Genomic DNA, 23,620 nt, shown 5'->3' with positions numbered 1-23,620 from the left:
ACCACAGGCTGTACAGCATGCATTCACTGAATTCAGCATGGAGCACTTCTGGCCATGTGGTGTGTCTTTGTTTTTTGTTTTGTTTTGTTTTTTGTCTCCAATAAATTAATTACAGGTAAATATTATGAATCCTTTTTTTAACATTATATTTCTGCACTGTTTCTTAGTATGTATAAACTCAAACACTATCCTAGACTTCTGTTCTATAATAAATTCAATATAAAACTGATCAAAGATGAAGGAAAACTACTGTAGTGTGAAAATTGTTTATATTCAAGAATAAACAATGACATTTCTGGTTTTTGCTTCTGCTGACATTTGCTTGCATTTAGTTTCAATGTCATTATTTCCAAATATATGAAGGTTTTAGATGTTCCAGAGACAATATTCCTTATCGACTGTAATATAAATAAAAATAATATATATTAAAATGGACCTTTTCCCCCCAGCATTAAACATATATTTATATACACATATAGAAGTAAAAGAATGTGAGCCACTAGTTTTGGAAGACTTGTATTATTTTGTATCAACCATGAATTTACATCTGAATTGTATGTTCCTAAAATTCATTGAAGCCTAAAAGATAGTTAGGAAACCTTGACAGAGAACAAGTCACTCTATATGGGACACTCCCTCGGGGATATTTTAGTCAATTAAGAGTGGTGTTAATCGAGATGGTAGCAACTGAAAAAAGGGGAAGAGGAAGTGAGATGGGACTACTGCTTCTTTTACAAGTCTATCACTTCGGTTTGCAAGAGACATTTCCTTTCTCACAGACCTTGCTTCCCTTACATTCCTAGATTATCACAATTGCAGCAGTAATTCTACAAATTAATACTTTTTTTTAATACTCTGACTCATCTTGTGGTTTGAGGTTTAGTAATACCTCCTAGATTTTTGGAACATGTTTCCTCAGGAGAGTGAATTAAGCTGGAATATTGGCATTCAGTGTAACTGATCATGTTTTGAATGCACAAATGGAGTTCTGGAGTTTGTCAATGATCAAAACACATAAAATTACTTTATGGACTTTATTGAAGTGGATCTTTATTGAAGTGGTGAAAAAAATTTAATCACTGTTCTTCAATCTTACAAACTCAAAAAAAGTGGAAGCTTTCTTATAAGTTTCAATTGTTATATGCAAGTAGATTTTGTCCCTATTCTTTCTCTAATGATTCCTAAAGTATACAAGTGATTTATGTACTTAACTGCAACCAATATAAACAATTCAATTTATTGTCCTACTTTCTCTGCAAGTTTCCAAATAATATTTAAACAATAATTCACCATTATCTGTCATGAAAACCTTTGCCCTTCTATATACTTGAAGTGGAGTTTTCCTAAGCTCCAAGTGCTCTTTTTCACTACATCTCCTGCATCTCCTGTGGTCAGCACAAAGGCAGCCTTTCAAACCCTTCTGTGGGTTACTAACTTTGGCTTGTCTACATACTCAAACTTTTCACAGCTGCTTCCCACTCCATTGCATATTCTGTCAACATCAAAGGAATTTGAGGCTTTCCATCTGTCCCAGCCATCTAGCCCAAGTGATTCTAGGATTTGGAACTGATGCATTGTTGTTATTACTAGCTACTAGCTGGAACCATATTGGTGAACCGTGATCCTATTGTCCTACATACTGCAAAATATGAAAACAAATGATGGTTTGTGACCACCATTGTGACCTTACAGTCCTTCCAGACAAATGAGAGAAGCCAGGAATCTAAGAGAACAGTGTAAAAAAAAAAAAAAAGAGTCAGGTCTATAATTAATCTTTAACAGTTGTAACTGATACTGAAGAAAAACACTCTGAGAGAATAGAGGATTAACCCTCACGTGGGCAGGAAGACTTTTAAAGTTTAATATGTCCCTTCAAGGGCACTGTAAAATGAGTTACTGTGGAGTTAAGTGTTTGTACTTCTCTCTGTTAGTTTGGTCACACAGATACAGATCAGCCTGTTCTTATGGAAAATGTCCCTGTCCACCACAGGGAGGGCTGCAACTGATCTGTAAGGTCCCTCCCAGCTCAAACCATTTTCTAATTGACTTTATGTTCCACATAGAAAACATGTCCATTTTTCTAACGGTAGGCTCTGCCCAGCCAGACTGGGCTCTCACATGAAAAGGCTGCATTTCTATTTCCCTCAGTGTTAGTAGCAAAAATTGCCAGACCAGCTGGGTCCTTATTTTCTTCTAATAGTGCACTCAATAACAGTTTCTATATTCTGCTGCCAGTTCCAACTTGAAATTCAGCTATGCCTACATTGCAGACTTCGGTGGGCATAGCCCTGTGATCCACTGATATGAAAATGTCTTACAGAAGCTCCTGCTATAAGCATGCTTGCATTTAAAATAGAAAAGTGAAACAAAACAACCCACAAAAACCCAGAGCTTTTTTTTAGCTGCTTAGATTGTTTAATTCAAAGGTAATCAAGTAAAGTATGCAACACATAACTTTCACAAGAGAAGCTGCATCCTTTTTATAAAGATTTACTGCTATGGCACACCACTGTAGGAATAATTTCAAATCATTCCTAGCAAAGACATGGCCCTGAGCGCACAATTCTGTTGATGATACACAGAACAGACAGAGCATGCAGCCCAGTTGTATTGACTTGGTAGCACTGGATAATTTTCAAAGAAAGTGGTAGATTCTTTGTTTCCAAAACCACCAGTTTTAAGGCTGAACTAATACAGAAACAAATCTGTTGAAGTTTTTGTGCTCTCTTTTTCCTGTATTAAGCTTCCTTTTAGTGTACCACTACTGAAATATATATATATATGAAGCATCAACAATATAATACTGGTGCACAAGATAAGAGTCAAGGCAGGAAAGAGGCAGGAGAAATCTATAATTAGATTTTTCTCAGTGCATCCATCTTCATTTATCCAAGAGGCCAAAGTCATTATTATTTACTCAAGAATCTCCTTGGAGAGCAGAACTGTAAAGATTTACTGCATTTTATGAGAATCTGTAAGTATATCGAAGTTCCTTATTTCAATTATTTGTCCCTTTTACACTTGATTAAAATGGGAAGAAAGTTGTACCAGTGTCTATATGTTTGGTTACAGATTATATCTTCCCTCTCCTAAGTTGCTCCTGTAATAGAAAAGGAGTAACTGTATTTCATTCCTTCTCTCACACTTCTTTCACCAGGTGATATAAGCTTGCTTGTAAAGTTCTTTGTGTTTGGTAAGAGAAGACGACCCACTTTGTTAAGAAATTCGTGACAGAAAGTCTTAACTAGAATAACTGTAGTTTTCACAGGCATCCTTTGAGCTCAGTGGAGTTTGAGGTTTAGTTGCAGCATGGTTCCTTTAAAGATAGTGGTACCCCAGACCAGTCTGGATTCAAGAATTAAGTCCTTGATTTGTCTTGGCCTGTTAGAGCAAAACACTTTTTCAGGATCAGTCCTATGAGTCATAGTGAAAAAACATTTAATTTTAAATTTTAAATCTGATTATCCTGTATAATGTGAAATTGCTGCTTAGCAAACAGCTTTACTTCACAAAAGTGGAACTATGCACATACACATGAAAAAACCTAACCCAAACCCAAACCCCAAAGCTTCACAACAGATTACTTATTCTTACTTAATCTTTGTGTATCCTTGATAAAACATAGGGAAACAAATTTTCTGTGAATTACAGAAAGCTTTAATATACCTTTTTATCTACATTTCCATATAGAAAATATTTTAATAAGTGATTTATTTTATTTTCTCTAAAATAAAGACTGACAGTATAAAAGTGCCTAAAAAGAGAGACTTAAACCACTCAGATATCATGGTGTGTTGCAAGAGCATACAGTTCTTTCTCAGATTCAAATATTAACAATTTTTTTGTGTTATTTGTTTAACTTAATCAAACCCAAGGCCTCAGCCTAGGTTCATTTCTCACTGTTCAACACAGTTCTTGTCCCAGTCTAGAATCCTATGCCTTGTCCACAACTTTGCAAACTGCATCAAGTCCTGTGCTTATCAAGGTCATTAAGGCTGATTGCACAGCTCCAGGTACTGGTGTTAGACAATCCAGCTGCAGAAACAGGGCCAAGTCTAAGGCTAGCCATAACTAATGAATGTCAAGAACAGCAAGCCAAAGGATGATAGATTTTTAAATGATTCACTGAGCCCCCAAGCCAACAATCAATTACAAATAGTTAAATGCACACGGGACTCCCACAAGCATTGGTTTCTGGGTCCTTTAAAATGTGTGGACAAAAAGAGGAGTCCTATCCTTGCAAACACTGGTGGGACTAACTTTATGGAATCAACACCAGTGGAAGAGCACACATTTATGTATAGTATGTAAGAACTTAAGTAAGCTCTTAAATATAAATATTCAAATCATGTTAGATAAAAGATAAATCTTTTTGATTTTTACATGATTTTGATAAATATCTACTTTTGGAATTGGGGAACTGATTGAGAATGGAATTGTTTCATTTTTTTTATTTTTGTAATATTGTTCTGTTTCTTTTGACCCTGACAGTACTGTGCTTTTTTACTTTTAAAATATCCATTAATATCCACATTTTCCATTATGTGGATAAAACCTATTACTGTGCTCTCAGAAAATATTTTGGAACCTTCAGAGAGACGACAGCATAAGCGTATTTCCAATGTAAGGTGGCAAGCTCAGCAGCCAGTGTTTGCAAAGGCAATTTATGTAGCAACAGTATAATCACAAAGGGCTCACATTTTATCTACAATGAGAAAAAAAAAATTTATTGCAATTTCAAAGGTTTTATAGAAGAGATGAAACCTTGTATCTATGAATAAACCAGTTCACTACAATGACTTTGAAATGTAAAGGTTAATATTTGTATTCTTCACAAGCAAAATTCTGCTATAATTTAAAAAACAGCTAAATCCTTGTACATAAATATTAATCCTTGCACAAATACAAAAGGAGCATGCAAGAATCTCAAACAAAACCTGTTATTTCCTGAAGAACTGACCAATTTTCAACAAAATAATTTTGGTGAAAAAAAAATACGAGCTTGCTTTAATGCAAACCAAATTTGTAGTCAAAGATAGGAGAGCTAAAGCCATTCATCTGAGGAAAGGCAGGACCTCAACGGTTCATTTCCTATACTGAATCTCAGTGAAAAAATGTTTACACTCAGTCTCTCATTTCTCAGTAATTACTCTAACTACCAGGCTACTATTACATTGTCCCTACTGAAGTAATTCATCAGCAACTAGAGAATAAGTGAGAGACAAAAAAAAAATTAACTATATTAAAAACTACATGAAATATACTAAACTCCTATATTAACTCTGTTAAAAAATATAAGCCAATTTGTTGCTTATGCTAGATAAGATGATGTCATTCTCAGTACAGAGCTCAAATCTTTCCCACTGCCCAATTTCCTTTTTCTGAATACCTTCATTTCTCTTGATAGGCTAGATCCTGTGCTGGAGAAGTCAAAGGGGCGGGGGGAGGGACAAACACAGGCAAAATAGAAAAAAATCTGCAAGTTAAAGGGGTGCCTAGACCTAATCCCGGGACTGAGACCAGAGAAGAAAAAAACACTGAAGAATTAATTTGTTCAGTTTCTTCGCAGGCAGCAATGGTTCAAAATGAAACATTAAGTTCTTCTCCTACCGACTTTAGTGATGCCCCAAACTGGACCTGTAATTTCCCTCCCCCTTCTTTTTGTACTTGGTAGCTTGGTTGAGCCTACAGCGACACAAGACATCCTCTAGCCAGGGTCTGTAACCTGCGTTCTGGTACATATTTTTTGCCAACAGCTGCAGGGAAACAGAGAGAGGTCCCTGACCTTCTCTGAATAATCTTACGAAAAAGACACATATTTTACTACCTTTTCCTGTTCCCTGGGAGTAATTTTTCTTGCTCCGAAGGAGTTCTCACTGGAGAGCTGCACTCCAAAATACCTTCATGCCAACAGCAAGCTTACAGTGGTTTGAACCAATTCCCATCATGGTTATAGAAATATTAATATTGTCTGCAGTGAATTTTGGGTCAGGCCTCTCTTTCTGAATAAACCTGCTAGAAGACCAGACCTACACTCTGAGTGACTCTAGCCCTTACAGCAAATCAGCAGTTTGTGGAGCTACGTGGAAATCCACCCAATCTCTCTCTTTCCTGGCTTCACAAGTGGGAGCTGTTGATACCTGCACGGCTCCTGGTGCAAGGCAGAGCAGAAGAGCACAGTAAGTTAATCCGCAAGCCATTCAGAAACGTCTAGGACAGAGACAGTGACACCAGGGAATCATATGTCTGCACTGAACATCTAGTAAATTGTTTACTTGGAGGGTTGATGAGAAACGTGCAAATGAACCTCTGAAGGAACTACTTGTCAGGTAAGGATACTGATGTGCTCTGATAAAAAGCAGTATGTTCTCATCATTGCAGTATCTTTTCCCCAAACGCACTTGCAGCAGTTTATCAACATTATATAATGCAGGGAGAGTTCAGGGTAAGGATAAAGTGTTGATAGCCAGCTTTTGGTGTGCTTGTTTATTTGACTCACTTGATTCATAGGTCTCCTCTTTACACAATGTACTTTGAGCTGTTTTTTCCTTTATTTTTAATGATCAGTATTACTCCTGATCCTAAATAAACATCCAAGAAATCCTTTAGGTTTCGGGACCAGGCTTGAAAGACTGCTTTTTAAGAACTAATCCAGTGTGTGGTTTGTTTCTCATACAGTCAATGCTTAATGTATTCTGTGTTTTCCTCTTGTTTACCCCCTTTTTTCCCTGCCACATATCTGGTTTTTTTCCTCCTGCCGTGTAAGGGGGGAAAAGAAAAAACCAAACAAAAAAAACCAAAAAGAAAAAAAAAAGAAAATAAAAGAAAGGGGAAAAAAAAGGCAGAAGAAAGGAAGAGCAGAATAGGAAAGCTCTAGCAGTGCTTTTTCTTTAGGGGCTGTGGGGGAAGTGAGGGAGTGGGGCTGGGAACCTCCTGCCCTTCAGAGGGGCAGGTCGCCCTTCTCGGGAGCAGGGATGGGGGATAGAGGGAAAGAGGAATCGTGTGAATGCCCCGCGGGGTTAGCCGGGGGAGAGCTGCCGTGGCCCCGGGGAGCTCCGGGGACACCCTGCGGTGGAGAGCGCGGGGAGGGACCACGGGGGGACGGAGGGGCTGAGGAATGGCGGGATGGATGGATGGATGGATGGATGAGAGATGAAGGATAACGGGTGGAGGGATGGAGGGGTGAGGGACGGATGGATGGGAGGATGCAGGATGCAGGGATGAGGAGGGAGAAGGGGTAGAAGAATGAGAAAATAAAGGCTGAGGGACGGAGGGATGGAAGCGCCGAAGGACAGAGGGTTGCCAGAGAGAGCGCCCGAGCTTCCCAGCTGCTCCCCCCGCGCTGCGCGCCCCCGCGCCGCTCCCGGTCCCCCCCTCCCCGCTCCGCCGCTGCGCGTGCCCGCGCCCGGGGCTGACTCTCCCTCGCATCCTCCTCCGGCGGCGGCGACGGCGGCAGCGCCGGGGATGGGCAGCGAGAGCGCGCCCAGGAGCAGCCCGGGCCCCGCCGCTCGCCCCTGCTCCCGCGCCCGCTGCTGCTCCTGCCCCGCAGCCCCCCTCGCTCCGGGCAGCGCCGCCGCCGCGCCATCCGCAGCCCCCTCCTCGGACGGGTGAGTCACCGGGCCCTGCGCCTTCGCCCCGAAAGGCACCTGCCCTGCATCGCCCCCGCTCCCGCTCCCGCGCCTCCCATCCCGGAGCGGCCCCGGGGATGAGCGCTGGGGACCGGGGGGGCCCCGGGGAGGCTCCGCACTCCGTCTCTGCCCCCGCCCCGGGGGGACCGAGGGTCCCGGCCCGCACTCGCAGCCCCGCCCGGGCGGGAGGTCCAGGGGCAGCAGGGATGTCCCCGGGCTCCTCCGGGATGCGAGCAGAGGGGCTCCCGCCCTGCTGCCCTCCCCGGGCAGCGCTGCCCTTTCCCACGGGGATCTCGCAGCACCGTGCACGGACACCCCGACAGCGCCGCTCCCAGCCGGGGCCAGCACACCCCTGAGCCCCTTCTGCCGCACCCCCGGGCGCACGGGCAGGGGGCAGCGCCCTAACTTTTGCAAGGGACCATTTGGAGGCTGGGAGACAGGACCCAGCCCAGCAGAATTGGTGGCACCCCCGGAGGGTCCCGGTCCTCTCCCGGAGCCGCCAAGCGCGGCCCTTTCCCGCGGGGTCGGGGGCGGCTTCGGGCGCGCTCAGCGCTCAGATGGACTTTCCTAACACTCCCTCCACCAACATCATGAAATAAATAAAGTGCCGGGAGGGAAGGGTGGGCTAGAAGTCTGTGCTTGCTCTGCTCTCGCCGCCCAGAGCCGCGAGTGCAAACGACGGGATGCTGTCTCTGAAAAGGGTTTTCTGGTTTTTATGTGTCATGATGCACACGGCTGGTGGTAGCTAGTATAGTAACTATCTGTATCCCAATAGTTCCCTGTCGAAGGGTTGTTATGGCAGCCGCGCTCCCCGCTTCTTTTCTTTTTCTTTTTTTTTTTTTTTTTTGTCTCTGGCACAGGGTAATGTTAACGACCTGGAAATTGCCTTAATTAAAAAGCGGGGGGCGGGAAGCAGCCTCTTGCCTCTTTGCCAAATAGACAACAAGTAGAAAAATAAGATTCGCACTCAGTCTTCACTCCCTTCCCCAGAAGCTGGTGCTGTGATAATGCTAATGACTGGAGGAGATCGGGGGAAATGTCTTTTCCTCCACACCTAATTCCTGCTTTTTGCTAAATTTTGTTGAATTTTTTCCTTGGTTGTGGCTTGTGCTTCTTATGTGTTTCACTGATACTTTTTCCTAGTGTTGTTTCTTGCTTCCAGAGGATTCCTCAGTCCTGTGTTGCACTGGGTAAAAGGGTTCAAGTGGTCTTGCATGCAAGTAAAGCACATAATTTGCAAAATCTTGTAATTCCGTAGATTTTGCTTTTCTGTCACAGGATGATAGTTTTCTCCATGTAATGTAGAGAGGAATCTCTATGAGACTCATCTGAATGGTTTCAGCACATCTTACCTGCCACAGCTGGTGGCAGTCTGAAACAATATAATTTAAAGGTTATTGTGGAAGTTATTTTCTTTATCACCTTTAATGGTCAGTCTATTCTCAGTCAAAACACATATATAGTTCTAAGGGAATCACTCTGATTCTGATTTCAGTTTAGTCAGTTTTTGGAACACAGTGTTCAAAGCCTGAAACCATTGAAGGGGATGAATGTTAAAAACACGTGAAATTGGTAGCAGGCTATACTACTTGGACATTTTTACTCTGCACTTTTGTAGACACCGTTTTTTGCCTTTGACCAGAGTTTGCTTGGGTAGAGACTGAGCAGTAAATGATAAGGACAGAGGATTTTGTCCTGGTAGCTCCTTCATTTTTATTTCCACCAGAATATTTGAAGACTGATATTGATATTGCAGAATGAAATGTTATTGAATTGTGATATCTTGTTTCCAACTGTACATTTTGAAATGTTTGACTTCTCAGTAGGGAAGCAACACAAACATGTCAACGTTTATTTAAGGATGAAAAAATGTTGTCCCAGGGTGATTCATGTGTAGAAACAGGCTAGATTCAGGTTAAATAAGTGAACTAAAATAATATAGTGTAAGTGATCCGTAACTAATTTTCACTGCTTATAACAAAAACAGGCACTCTTAGCTTTGAGTTGGAATTTAGAGATGCAGGAGGAGAGATGAAGAACAGCAAAATGAATATCTTTAATGACAGATGAAACTCATGAATAAAGATCAGATATTTCTGAGGGAATGCAAGCACATTTCTCAGTATAACTTTGGTCATGATTCTGATCCCAGCTAAATCAGTATGAGATTCTCCCCAGGCACTGCTGTGAGCAGAATCAAAGACAGCCCTGCTAGCCATTTTTGAGGAATGGGGACATGAAAAGATAATTAGTATTTTTCCCCATTATCATAGCTGGAAGGGTTTATTTTGTATCTCATACAGAATATTCCACACTTTACCCTCCTAAGCAGTAGTCAGGCCTACAATTCTTACCTGTCCAGACAGCTAAGCTGAGATAATTCTTGTGAGAAAGAATAATACATGTTTCACTAGGGGCAGCTTTATGGTGACCAAATAATAGTCATGCTTACTGGAAAAAGGTTTGATTTTGAATGATATTTTGATATCTGATACCGCTAAAATTTCATATTAGGGAGTGCAAATAACATATTTCTTAAAATGGCATTATTTACTGTAAGGTTCTGGTGCGAAAGGACTAGATTAATCAAGATGGAGGGTAGATGTTTCTATCTTTGGTGATTAAAAATATCCTTAGTGATTTAAAAATAACTTTAAGTCGTAATGAAGAAAAGACAAATTTGGACACTCTGAAGAGGGTTACAAATAAAGTTATTTGATATAAATGAACCAACAAACTGCACTCATTTAACACCAGACAGAGTTAAAATGGAACAATAGAGAAAGCTGGCAAAAACTAGTCATCATGGGAAAAAGCACAGTATAAATCCTGAAAGACTTGCAAAAATTGCCCAAGAGATTTCAGTGTTAACTGTTTAACTCCCTTATGGGAGTCAAATGGAAAAAACCCCATTGACTTCAGTAAACATTAACAGTGTGAGTGTATGCTAACAGAAGAGATGGAAATTCAACCAAGTACCATAAGAATTCAGAGTGATAGTTTCTGAAATCAGATTAGAAATGTATAGGCTTTCTTCAGTTAGAAGGAAGTCCTGATTTCACTGAAAATTAATTGAAAGGTTGCTATCTATTTTTTAGGGCCAAAATGTCAACCTGAGAATAATGTTTCAAGTGACTTTTGAAAGCGTGGCACTTTATAGTTAATCTGGTTTTAATTTGTGTGATATTCTATTAAAATGATGTTATGTTTGCCAAGCTCAAGTTATTAACTATTATTAGTAACCATTTTCCCTTTCTTTGTATATTTTTTAAGTGTCAGTTTTTCAGAGACGGCAAGAAATACCAAACAGTCTTCTTGCAAGACTGCACTCATAAGCTGAATAATTCAAAGCGTGTACTGTCATAGTGCAATCAAATTTTTAATATGATGCTGTCAAAGTCATAAAAAAAGAAAATCAAATGTGACATCATAGAAGACAACGTATACAGCTGACATGACATGCGAACGTTTTAATTTCCCCACGTTATATTTAGTGGTTAATGAAGATAGACTTTTCTTTCTTTCCTTTGAGGAAACTCTTAATACAACATATTAAATGTTCAGAAAAAAAACTATTTTCATAAAAACATATGCAAGTTTTGTGAAGATAAGTCCTGAATATGAAGGCGATGCAATCATTTAAGAGATAATGTAAAGCCTTCACTGGGAAACAGAACTGAAATAATTTGTGGTTGATGAGAAAAAATTACTGTCAGACAAATTTTCTAGAATATGGTAGGTAATATCTCAGCAAAGGACATTTTATTAACTGTTCCTAACTGGAGAAAAACCTCTGTCTAAATAAAGAGACGAAGTCACCCTTGCCCTCAAAAAATACAGTAATTTCTTTCTGCAGAAAGAAGCATTTTTATGCTGTTTTTCTTCCTAAATTAAGTATATTTAATGTCAATGAAAAGTGCAAAGTACCAGATTAGCAGAAGTGAAAAATGAAAATGTTTTCACCCAGCCTTAGAGGAGCACAGGAAGCAACAGTGTGGTGAGGTGACCCCAGAATGATCATCCGTTTCAGCCTGGTTTGACTTTAGCTTCTTGACATGGAGAAAATGTTTGCTCACTGAGGTCTTCCAGGTGGCTAAGGACCAATTTGCTCCAAGTATCAGTGTACTGAGGAAATTTGTCAGGAATGAGATTTTAGTTAATAACCTCAGCCCCTGTCTTCCTTAAAGAAACCAGCCCTGGTTGTGACTCCTGGGGACCTGACTGGATCCTGCAAGGAGCTCAGCACCAGTGCTTTCAGAAGTGCCAAGTGCCTGCTCAGGATCCTCCAAGAAATGCAGTGAAATACCAGTTCATTTCACACAGGCCACAAACCAGCTTTCAAATCTCAATGATTTTCCGTCACTACTACATGTTGGCTGTATTTGAATCAGTGAACTAGAGGTGAAAGGCTCCAAAAATGTGATTACCAGTCCCCTGAGACATTTAGCTTTTCAAGGATAGCTCACTGAAAATACTTACTTGTATTTCAGAAACTGGGGTAGAGAGAAATGAATTTAAAACACACAAATATTTTTATTTTGTTCTAAAAAAGGCTTTCACCAATTGTTTTGTTTCATTTTGTAGAGACATTGTAAATGTTAGATATTTGATTCTAGAATACATTTATAATCTGTGAGCAAACAGCCTCATAGATTTGTATTTCTTTGCCACATAATGCTACATTTTTGATCTGACAGTAGAAAATTATTTAGCCATACACTCCCATATCTGACACAATTGAAACAATCTTATACTAATGTTTGGAGTGTTGGGTTTTCCCCCCATATCTGCTGCTAAATGATCAAATAAATACATAAACTTAAAAACAAATGTAGACTAAACAGCTGCTATTTAGCATGGATTTTTATGGAAAATGCCTTATTTTGTCTGATTTAAACCTAGTATTCTTTTGGGGAAAAAAATCAGCTTATAACTATTGTAATAATTTTATGCTACAGTCCAATGCTACTATGTAAATAATGCTACTGAATTAAGGAAAGCCACCAACACTGAAAATGAATATTTAATTAATAATCCATCTGTTCAAAGGTCTCTTATCTTTTCTGCAGATGTCTTCTTCCTCTTAGTTTATCCAGGACAGCTACTACAGGAATTTCAAACTGACAAAGTGTGTTAGAGTGAAATTGCATGAAAGCCTGTTTTCCCATTCTAGTGTTAGAATAGAGGTGAGAGGCAGGGATCCATAAGGTCTAAATTTTGAAGGTCATGATGATATACAACATATGCTTCCTTCAAAATTATTTTTCTCATTGAGGCAATGAGTATGAGCTTTTTAAAATATGGAATATTGGGGGGTGGGGGGGTGCACAATTTGTATTTGTCAAGAGTCTTTGTTTTTAAAATTGAGCAGCATTAACTCCCTGTGTGTTCAAAGACTTTCTTCAAATGAGTCACCACATCTTGTGAAGTCAGGTACCAGCAGCAGTACCCAGAGCAGATTACTAACCAAGGACAGATGGACGCAGGTGGCAAGGAGATCGTGCCAGACACCACAGGGTGAAGCAGGCTCACAAAGCAATAAAACCAGTTTTCTCTGTTTATCAGCACAACATTTCAAATGTCTCCTTTTGAAATAAAAGACACAGATTTAGAAGTCCTCCAAAAACAGATTCTTCACTAAAACGTTTTGGATAGAACAAAAGTTATTGTATATGTATTGTAATAAACATACGAGCATATCAGAAACAATTTAAATATTTCTTTTTTGAGGGTTTTCTTTCAAACTAAAACCAGCAAAATTATTTCAAATTTGGGAAGCAAAATGACTGGAACTCTTATTCTGACAGGATAGGATTTCAGTAAAGATTCTTCCATGGCTTAAACTAGAGAAGGAACACCTTCTTTAAAATTTATGTTGTGGTGAATGAAGGCATCAATCCTAAAATTATTTGTGTAGATGCAGAGCACAGGGAGTATATGCATTCCAATAAATTAACTGATCATGTATATCAAGTTACTCATGTGACAAGTGCTTTGTATTTATCAGGATTGAGTCCTTGCTGTTTGGCAAAGCGGTGAAAGTCTTGTCTTAGAGGGAGAGGGTAGAACTTTTGGTTGAAATTGATCTGGAATTCTCCATCAAGATTATTTTTCAATGGAAATAGTTCATGCTTTGAAATTAGAATTGGCATTGGTGTGGGTCAGTATTAGAAGACCACTAATTTAACTTGAAAAACAGAAAAACTTGAAGTTTTGCAGTTTAGAATTTGTAATGGGAATTTTTTTACAGCCACTACTAAGTATTGCATTTAAATGGAATGAGAGGACACCCAGCTACACTTAGAAAGCAATCAAATAACTGCTTATTTGTTATGTTTGGAATAAAATGTATCAGCCAAGGCTACCAACCTAGGCTATACTGATTTTATGATTTATTTAAGATGACAATAGAAGATTTTCACAAACTAGCTGCTTAAGACTGTTATTCAGCAGTTCTAAATATCCGCAGTTTAAAGGCCAATGTTTAAGCATAATGAAGTAAGATTGCTCTGACACAAATGCTAATTAGTTTCTTGCAACTACCCGACTTAAAAAAGAGTTCTTAAGCAACCTCATTTAGATGAATGGAGAAAGAAAATGCAGTAGTATCCAACAAATGGCTTTGGGGAACATAACAAGCTTGCTAATTCTAGAACTTGCAATAATTAGGAGATTTTTCCAGTGAGAATATTTGCCACAAACAGCATTCACCTCAACCAGCTCCACTGACACAACTGATGTCCTACATTCAGTATTAGGACTGGTATTAGAGGTGGAAGGTAGGAGCTCAGGGAAGGGATTGAACTTCACTGCTTGGATGGTATCCATGGCTTCCCTACAGATGCTTACCAGCCACCCTTTCTGGGCAGCATGCCTGGTGAGCAAAGGACCAGCTGCATCCCCAGCAGAGCTTCCTGGGAAGCACAGACACAATTTCCAATTATTTGACCTCATGAGCCCCAATAGTGTGCATAGAATCCTGACCTACTGGACCTCCAGCACTGGCCTGCATGCCCACCTGCAGCAAGCTGACAATATTTGAGATTCAAACTAAAGAATATTTAGGGAGAAAGCGACGAGAAATTTTAAAATGACGTTTAAAATATTTTGGCAGTTAAAATGTATATAGCTAAAAGTGTGTTTCCTTAAGGTCCCATTGAGATGAAAAGTCTTCTTTCCACAGACATCCTAGGAAAGGCAATTGCAAATAGATGAATCTGTATGTTAAAAGCTATCATAACAACAAAAAAAAACTCCAACAAAAAACCCAAATGAAACAAAACAAAACCCCAATAGCTTAATCTGGTTTACAGATATTTCCAGACAATAGACGTTTAAGACTTGCAAGGCAAGTGGTACCAATATTCAATGAGAAGAAACTCCAATCTTCTTGTACGGGAGTGAAACACAGCAGCACTGCTATGAAACTCAATGCTGAGAATTTTTATACAATAGATAAAATTTCATGAGCTTGAAAATAATTTAATTTCATTCAATCAATGAAGTAAGTAGGAAGATGGCTGCTATGTGTGTGTACATGCAAACTACAGTATGAATGAATCAACTCAATTCAATAAAATGACAGAAGTAGAGTCTGTTATGCTATCAACGAAGCGCTCAGCCATTTGAAAACATGATTTCATTTATGGAAATTTTATAGTTTAACCAGTTCTCCAAAAGAACAAAAACATAAATTGAGTGTTTTAGAAGTGGACCTTTTTTCAGTCACTAATTCTGCTTTAGGACAACTCAGTGGTAGATAAATTTAAAAGATTGATTATTTTAAAATCAAACAAATTTGTTACTTCTTTGTAATGCAAAAGACACAGAAGTGGAAAGGTATTTCAGATGAGAAACCTTACAAATATACGTCTTTCAAAACAATTTTTCCTTGAAATTTGCAAAATTTCAAGATTTGTTTTGTTTGTTTGTTTTTGTTTAAAAATACAATTATTCCTAGAATAAAAAAATTATGCAGCTGTGTATCTACAGGAATTATATCATATCCTACTAGTTATTACTGGAAAAACCTGCAGCTTTCTATGTTAAAGTGTATAACAACAGTAGTTTAATCTGATGAACAGAATCACTCTGTCTTAAGCATATTATTAGCTTGTGTACATATAATTATATATGTGTGTGTATACACATATATATGTGCAGTAATTTCACGATTATAAGCCGCACCTGATTATAAGCCACACTGCTGTTCGCAGCGAGGACCCGCGTGCAACAAAGTTGCCAATTAGTAATAGAATTGCAGGATCGCGGGGTTCACTGGCTCGGCTCGGGGCCGGGCAGGCTCGGCCTGCTCAGGGCTGCCAATGGGGCCAGGTGGCCCAGCTCAGTGCTGCCACTCGGCAGGGCCGCTCAGGGCGGTGGTGACTGGCAGGGGTGGAGTACGCCCACTCCCGCACCTGCGGCGGGAGGGAGGCACGGAGCTCCCCGCCTCCCCATCCCGCCCTGCCAGCATGGAGCCCCTGCCTCACCCCCACACTGCTGGCATAGAGTCCACCTCCACCCGCCGCACAACAGAGTAATCAATTTGTAACAATCACGCAATCCCGGGTTTTACTGGTAGGTGCTCGGCTCGACACCTCGGCTTGCACTTCCAGGTTGGGAAATTTCAGAACTTTTTTCATATATTGGCTGCTCCTGAGTGTAAGCCGCATTTCCGGTTGGGATCAAAATTTTAGTCAAAATGGTGTGGCTTATAATCGTGAAATTACTGTACGTATATATAATATACTGTACATACACTTATAAAGGAATGTGCATATATACAAAAGTATATATATGTATATACACACAAATATATACTTCTGTTCTCCCTGGTCTGTAATAGCAGCTGATCTCCTCAGGCACCCTATCTGGTTAAAATCCTCCTCCCTGAAACTCAGCAATTTTGGGTTTTTTTTCCCAATAGAGCAATGCGCTGGGGTGGATTTATGAAGTGATTTTTTTTCCTTGAGCTGTTTTGAATTGGCTTCATTTGTAATTCTTTTTGCTCACATTACTATGCAGATATTTATTCCTTTCACTGAGTTGTTATAGAACAAGCAATTTTGATGCTTCTGCCCTGTTTTTGTAAATACATAATGCTGTGTAATGATTATGGATTATCTATGGTTTTCAGGTAAGTAGAAAAAAATAACTCCAGAATTATCCCTCCCTGGAAGTCAGAGAAGCACAGCTACAAATGGAAGCCAAGGCTCTAAATTCCCAATCCTCAACTCCAGCCATGCCTCCTCGTACAGGACAAAATTAGTTTAGCACAGATTTTCCCCAAAACAATTTTGATGCTATGAAGGGGAAGTAATATGCAATAATCATAGGCTATTTGACCAGCAATGAGTAAAGGCTGGTGTAGACTTGAGAAGATAGTCTCTGATCAGTCTAGATAGCTACCTACTGGTATGTATATATTTGAATGTATACAAAATGATCTATATATGTACATATGGTAGGTATATTTTCTAAGCTTTCTACAAATCATTGCTTCAAAAGAATGTTTTCCTCCTGATTCATTACCACCTGTTTTCCTTTCTAGTTTGTTCCCTCTTAGTCATTACTTAACATTTCCTTCACTTCTGTGAAACTTTTTTCCTGCATTTTGTTCATCATGTTTGTTCTATTGCAGTTCCTAGTTTCCAGCTTGTCCTTTGTATCATTTCTCCAATTATTTCTCCTTACTTAATTATGGAAAACTTTTTTATTTGCCCTATGGAGAAAAAAAAATGGGGGAAATTTGAAGCTTTCACTAACAATTATCTGTGATGAACGAGTGCAAAATCCACACAAAGACTTACAGCTCTGTAAAGGTTTCTAGGCAGCAGAAAATGTGACTTGGATGTTTTTGTCAGTATTAGCAACCAATTCAGCAGAATAGGAGCAGAGCAGTAGATCAAAACATCTGATGTGGAGGTCCTTATATTTAAGTATGATCAATATGCTTTACCACAGACTAGATCCAGTTTGTTGTCTCAGATAAAATGCTACTACCCTGAAACTAGTTTGAGGCTATTTGGAGGACTAATCAGTTCATTAGTTCCTTCTGTCCCCACTGCAGGTTACAGTACATTTGGTACAGACTATCAGCAGAGCTTCCAGCTTACTTTGCTTCAAGAGAAATGTAGTCCAAGGCTGCTTCCAAAGCTAAGCAAAGTGTGGCAATTGGGATTCAGTGCAAACACCGCGTGTCCCAGTCAAGTGGCACTCTCCTAGGTTCCCAACAGCAAACTCCACCACCTTTTTCTGAAATTGCACATTCCTAAGTCAGTTCTTAGCCTTAAAATTTTTATTTGCTTCTGTCCCCAGAAGAACCCTGAGTCTTCTGAAGAGTGAACAAGTCTGAGAATTGTAAATATTTCATTGTTCTGGCTCATGGACCAAGTACTGCAATCAGTTACTTATTCCTTGGGCAGCTGTGTCAGGCACTAGGCTAAAGAGGCATTCATCACTACTGTGTGGACAAATAAATACTTATTTCCTTCATTCTGATCATGATTCCTGCAGGTGTGGCCAACATTTTATCTCAGTACAGAATCTGGGAGTTGTAGGTTGCTGTACCTCAACTACAGAAGGGAATCACCTGAACTGAGCTCAGACTGTCAATATTTTGGGTAAAAAATCTAATCACAATATCATTAGAAGAACACCAACACAGCTCTTATCCTTTTATTTTAAAAAAGCTTGATTCCATTTCTTTTCCCCCTCCCTTCAGTTTCTAGAATTAAGTTTACTTTGCTAACAAAATCTGAACCTGAACAGATAGATGTATCTCTTTTTAATTTTATACAGGGTGCTTAACTTCTGTCTGGGTAAAATTTTAAGCAGACTTTATGATTAACACTCTTCTCTGTGCCGAAGTTCCTTTTCAGTGCCATGACATTACATAGCTCTCTGGGTTTCCCACTACCCAGTCTATACTGCTTACCTTCCTGAGGGGTGCCTAGACACCTCATAAACACTAAAATATGGATGTTTCAGCCAACATGGGGACAAGACACCAGAAGTGATGTAGTGAATTGCTCTGCTCTTAGCACCCTAGCACTTTTTTGGATGCAGCCATCAAGCATTGCAATGTCTAGCTGACAGGTGCTTGGTTCATAAGGACTTTCTCTAGCCTGAGTTAGGCTTCCTGCACAAAGCACAGGAGATAGATGGCTAAGAGGGGCAATGAGAAAAATCATCAAGCAGAAGGAAGAATAGCTTCAAGAAAATATGGTGGGACAGTAATACACATACAACCTACAATTTTAAGGTATTTCCTTTCAGCAATGGGGAAGTCTCTACTGTCCCTTGAAAATAAACATGTAAGATCAATCTGCCTTTTCTCCAAAATTATTAGAACATGCTGCTAATTAATGCCGAAATATCCAGTAATTAGAGCACTTACCACTGAGGTGGATGACCTTTTAAACACATAAACACACTCTTGAGCTGAGAAAAAAATTCACTCATAGGCACTTTCAGGTCAGAAATGTGCCCTAGCTACTCACTGAATGGTTATTTTGGGATGAAGTTAGTGACTTTCTCCCCTTGAAACCTTGCCAATTTAGATAATTGATTAAATAGCGAATGGAGCAGGAACTTAAACCTGACCTCCTTTCTTCACAAAGAGCAGACTAACACTGGTCTGTGGAGTGAATTGCTTGCTATTTGGCTGAATAAATATTTAAAAACAAACTGAATAGTTCCAAGAGGGGAAAATTAAAAAGTTGTCTTGTCAAATAACAAATACTTTCTGGTTAATGGGAACCTCCTGGGAGGCAGGCAATCTTAAATTTTATACTCTCTGTAGATCAGATTAAGTGGGTTTGTCTGTTTCCCGAGAGGGAATTTAATTTTCTGCAGTTTCACAAAGTCTTAAGTCTTGCTTCTCTCTTTGTTGTTGTTGTTTTTGGGTTTTTTTGAATTTTGTTTTGGGGGGTTTTTTTCTGTTTTCCTACCGTGCATGTGGCATCTGCTCTGGCAAGCATTTTCTCAGAAAACATAGTGGTTCTGTCTGTGGGGTGAGACTCTGAGACCGCTACCCCTTGAAAACAAGTCTGAGGTCCAAGAACCTTGGCAGGGGCTTGAGGGAGATCATGAATGAGCACCATGAGCTTGGACTGTGCTGCAGTTGTCTGGAGGCTGGAAAGTCTTGGTGGTGTCTGAATGCTCAACTTGATATTGTGCAAAATGGCAACTGAATCCCTTGATAGAGTTGGTAGTCCATTTTAGGGCATTAAAAAGCAACACTTGGAAAAACAGGAAAGTAAAAATAATGGAAATATTTCATAAATGTAACATTTTAGAGCAAGATCTTGGTATCCAGTTTGGGGAACTAAAAATCTCCTTTCACATAGGAGATGCAGTGTAGTGAGCTTTCCCTCATTACCTCATCACTTTCTCTCCATGTATTGTCAGGATGTATCTAAGTGGCAAAAGCATAAAATAAGTTAATATTCAAAGGAGGAGAAAAATGTTTTAGTTCAGGGAGTTAGGCTTCAGGTAAAAGTTAATATCACTTTCATAAATAGTCAGTTTTGACAGGCAATTTACTCAAAAAAATATTTACCAGTTCTTTACTAGTTGCTCTTCCTATGGAAGACTTTTAAGTCTTCATGGGTCCTGTGTCCTTGAAAGCATCTCTGGATTAACTCATTAGTTCAACTTAATCTAGCATAGCTTTTCCATTTCATTTTACATAGATTTTGGTAGCACTAAAACTAGCACTAAAAATTTTTTTAATGTCCTTAAAAATATAGTTTATTCGAGTTCTACTAGGAATTCATACTTCCTAATACTCCTTGAATAATTTTCAAGTCATAGCTATAAACACATAAATATAACAGAGACAGAGTTTTCCAGAGAAAACTCTAATGTTTGTGGTAGGTCTTAGCTGATATGGAAAATGGAAGAAAACAAACCCTTGACATTTATTAGTCTCTATTTAGAGTGAAAACTTTATGAAGCAGGATTAAGCTGAAAAGAGCATTAGAATTTCCCAAATATTTATTTTGTCAATATCTTCAAGAATATCTGCAATCTGTTGGTGGTAAGCAGGCTGGTGGTAAGCTGCCTTCACCTGTTAACCTTTTACAATTTCCTCTAACCCAAAGCAATGTGTTTTCACACAAAGAAAAAAAAAAGAAAGTTCTAACAGATTGGGAAATGTTATTTTTCTGATTATAATGTTCAGCTTCCTTGTTACATATGTAATTCCTTTTGGATGAGCACCCTGCTATTCTTGAATAGATCAATTTTTACTTGCTTTGTTCCTGGACTTACAGTCCAGTGACCAGGATATATCTATTCCACATTATAGTAATCTTTCAAATTGTTCTTGGGTTTATGTCTCTCTGTGAGTTCTGCAAAGTCTATCTTTTCTTTCTGAAGAACAGATATGCCAGAATGATCATTGTTTCCCGCTAGAGTCAAATCCTCAGCTATGGATTGGGTGTACAATAATAAGTGTGGGAAAGCCAACTTTAAATATTTGCATTTCGAAATCCCTCCATTTTTATTACAGTCAATGAGTGAAGATAGAGGTGTACCTCTAACAGTTAAGTACTTAATTAGTTTGAAAGACAGTCTAACCTTCCATGTGAAGCCACCTAAATTTTAGTTTTAAATATTTTAATCCCCATATTTTTTCTCCTTTTTCTCACTAGTCGTCTGCACCTTTCTCTCTCATCTTCTGTACCTTCCCATCTTTTCTAGCAGTTTTTTTTATCACTCAGGGTCATGATCTTATTTGTAATATTGTATATAATTGACCTAAAGTTGTGAGCTTGGAGAGGTTCAAAATGCACTCATGAGTGGTTTTCCCTCAGGTAACTTTAGCCATCAAGAAGTCAGCTAACCTTCAAGAGTTGTTCTGTAGTAAGGAGAGGGAAAGCCATCCCAAGAGGGCAATTCACTGCACTTTCTGGACCTGTCTCTTAGAATCTCTCCCTCTATAAAGGAGAGAGTCTATATAGCACTACAGAGGGGCTTCAGTGAGTACCACAGAGAATATGTACCATGGAGACTTCTTTTTAAAATATGATGGCATTATTTAAGACCATACATCATATTTCTATGAGACTCTAGGTTGCCATTGTGATGGATGTGGGGTTTTTGTAGAGAGCAGGAAAAGAGCCACATGAGCTTGCTGTGCTACCCCTGCAGTTGGGAAAGCAGAGGACTGTAACACACAGATATTTGAGCTGCCAGCACAGAAGCCATTGTGGAGCAGCACAGCTGTGTTCATGCAGCACTACGCACTGTGTAAAGAAACACTGCTGAAACCAGCCTAATTCAGTGGCAGAACACAAAAATTCATATGAAATTTTTTAACAGCAGACTAGAAAAGCCCACATATTTAGCAAGTTTCTTCCAGATTACCACATTCTTTCTGTTTCTAACTTGATTTTGGACAGACCACCACAACCTTCAGAAGCATCTTAGAGACATCTCATACAAGCCATTTGCTGCTACAGAGTACATGTTCTCTTGAGAAGCAATGCAATCATTCCTTCACACTCCAGGTTCTACGTGTATGCACATCTCTATTAAAGAACATGTTAAGCAGGAAAAAAGTGAGAACATCATGCTATTCAGTTCCAGAGGAGTAATTCAACTTAACTAAATGATAGAAAAGTCCTTTTGTTATTTTTTGTTAATGAATTCAAGCTGAATGCTAGTAGACAAGTGCATGTCATTAATTACTCCTAATTAATCCACAACTTAAATCTTGTAATAAATACTCACAGTGCCCTTCCAAATAAGATTTTCTGAAGCTTTTCATTACAAAAAAAAGTACTAAAATACTTCTTTTAGTACTGCAAGACTGTGGAGGATAAAACTGCAATTTTTCTGAAAGCCTGAGAAGCAAGTCTGGCTTTCTGTACAGTTATTATCATTTTACCAGCTGATAGATGTCATTGAAGTTAGACCCTGTAGTATTAGTGCTACATAGGGTTTTGCAGGAGCAGGTATTTTGACTGGATAGAATCAAATTTGTGTTTGCTGAGAAAAATGTCTTTACATTGGAATAGAGACTGGTTTCCATTTCAGCTTACTACTCTTTGTCACAAGTATAACTGTGCTGTTTCACCTAAAAGTGCTTCTAGGTTGGGAGATAGCAATCTGTGTGTAAGGAAATCCTAAACCAATAAACACAGGGCTCAGCTAATTTTATGACTGTCATTCTCAGCAGACATGAGCTGGGAGCTGACCTGCTCTGAGGGAATTGCTGAGAACTCTCAGGGCAGCATGAGCACTTGAACTTGCTCTACTTCCCTAAGCTGCCTTTGCACCATGAGAAAAGCAGGGAGACAGCAGGTTTGAGATCCAGCTCTGAGCAGAAAGTTGACTTCAATTCTTTCACATACACATTTTGTTTCTTATCGGACTTCTGATTTAAAAGTAACAAGGCACACAAAATAAGGGAACTAAAACTGGTTTTATAGCAGCAATATCTTTACATTAACTCTATTCCTAAAAATTCACTGTGTTGTTTTCCTGCCACTCATGGGCACATGAGAGGGCTGGTGATACCTAATCTCATTAGTCTGTGAAATATGCTATGATTTTTTTTTCCTCTTAATGCTCCAACTTAGAAAATTATAGCATTGCATGAAACTCTCAAATACCATTAGAGAGGAGAAAAAAGAAAAAGAGAAAAAGCTAGAAGTATACACACACCAATAGTATACTTTTTATGCAAAATCTTTTCCAGCTGCTAAGCATATTATTGTTCTGAGTTCTGTTAGCAAACAGATAACTATTTAAAGTATTTAGGTTACACTTGATATTTTAGACTGAAACAAATTATGAGCATGTATTAATGTGAGAAATGGAACTTCTCAGAGAAGTTGTAACTTTCTGGCGACAGGATGAGGGTAGGTAGAAGTTAATCAAGGTAATCATATCTGTAACCAGAAGATGATAAAGCATGATGTATTTTCAAATCCTTACTTTCTAGATATCATGAACGTAGATAATATCTTCAAAAGGCATCC

General features: G+C 39.1%; 1 protein-coding gene across 4 annotated transcripts in view; it reads left to right on the top strand.

Moving 5' to 3' along the window:
• Positions 1-6,042: 6,042 nt before the first annotated feature.
• The window catches only part of FUT9 (fucosyltransferase 9), a 104,519-nt gene continuing 86,941 nt past the window's right edge, over positions 6,043-23,620 (top strand). Inside the window, exon 1 of one of the 4 annotated variants that reach the window (XM_033054986.2) lies at positions 6,043-6,329. The gene's annotated coding sequence lies outside the window, so the exon portion shown is untranslated. Of the gene's footprint in view, positions 6,330-7,538; positions 7,608-23,620 lie in introns of those variants that run through there. The other 3 variants (XM_033054984.2, XM_033054988.1, XM_033054985.1) reach the window with 3 other exon arrangements.

Source organism: Catharus ustulatus, chromosome 3 (assembly GCF_009819885.2).
Source record: "Catharus ustulatus isolate bCatUst1 chromosome 3, bCatUst1.pri.v2, whole genome shotgun sequence".
Lineage (NCBI taxonomy): Eukaryota > Metazoa > Chordata > Aves > Passeriformes > Turdidae > Catharus > Catharus ustulatus.
This window is presented reverse-complemented; position numbering and strand designations above follow the sequence as displayed.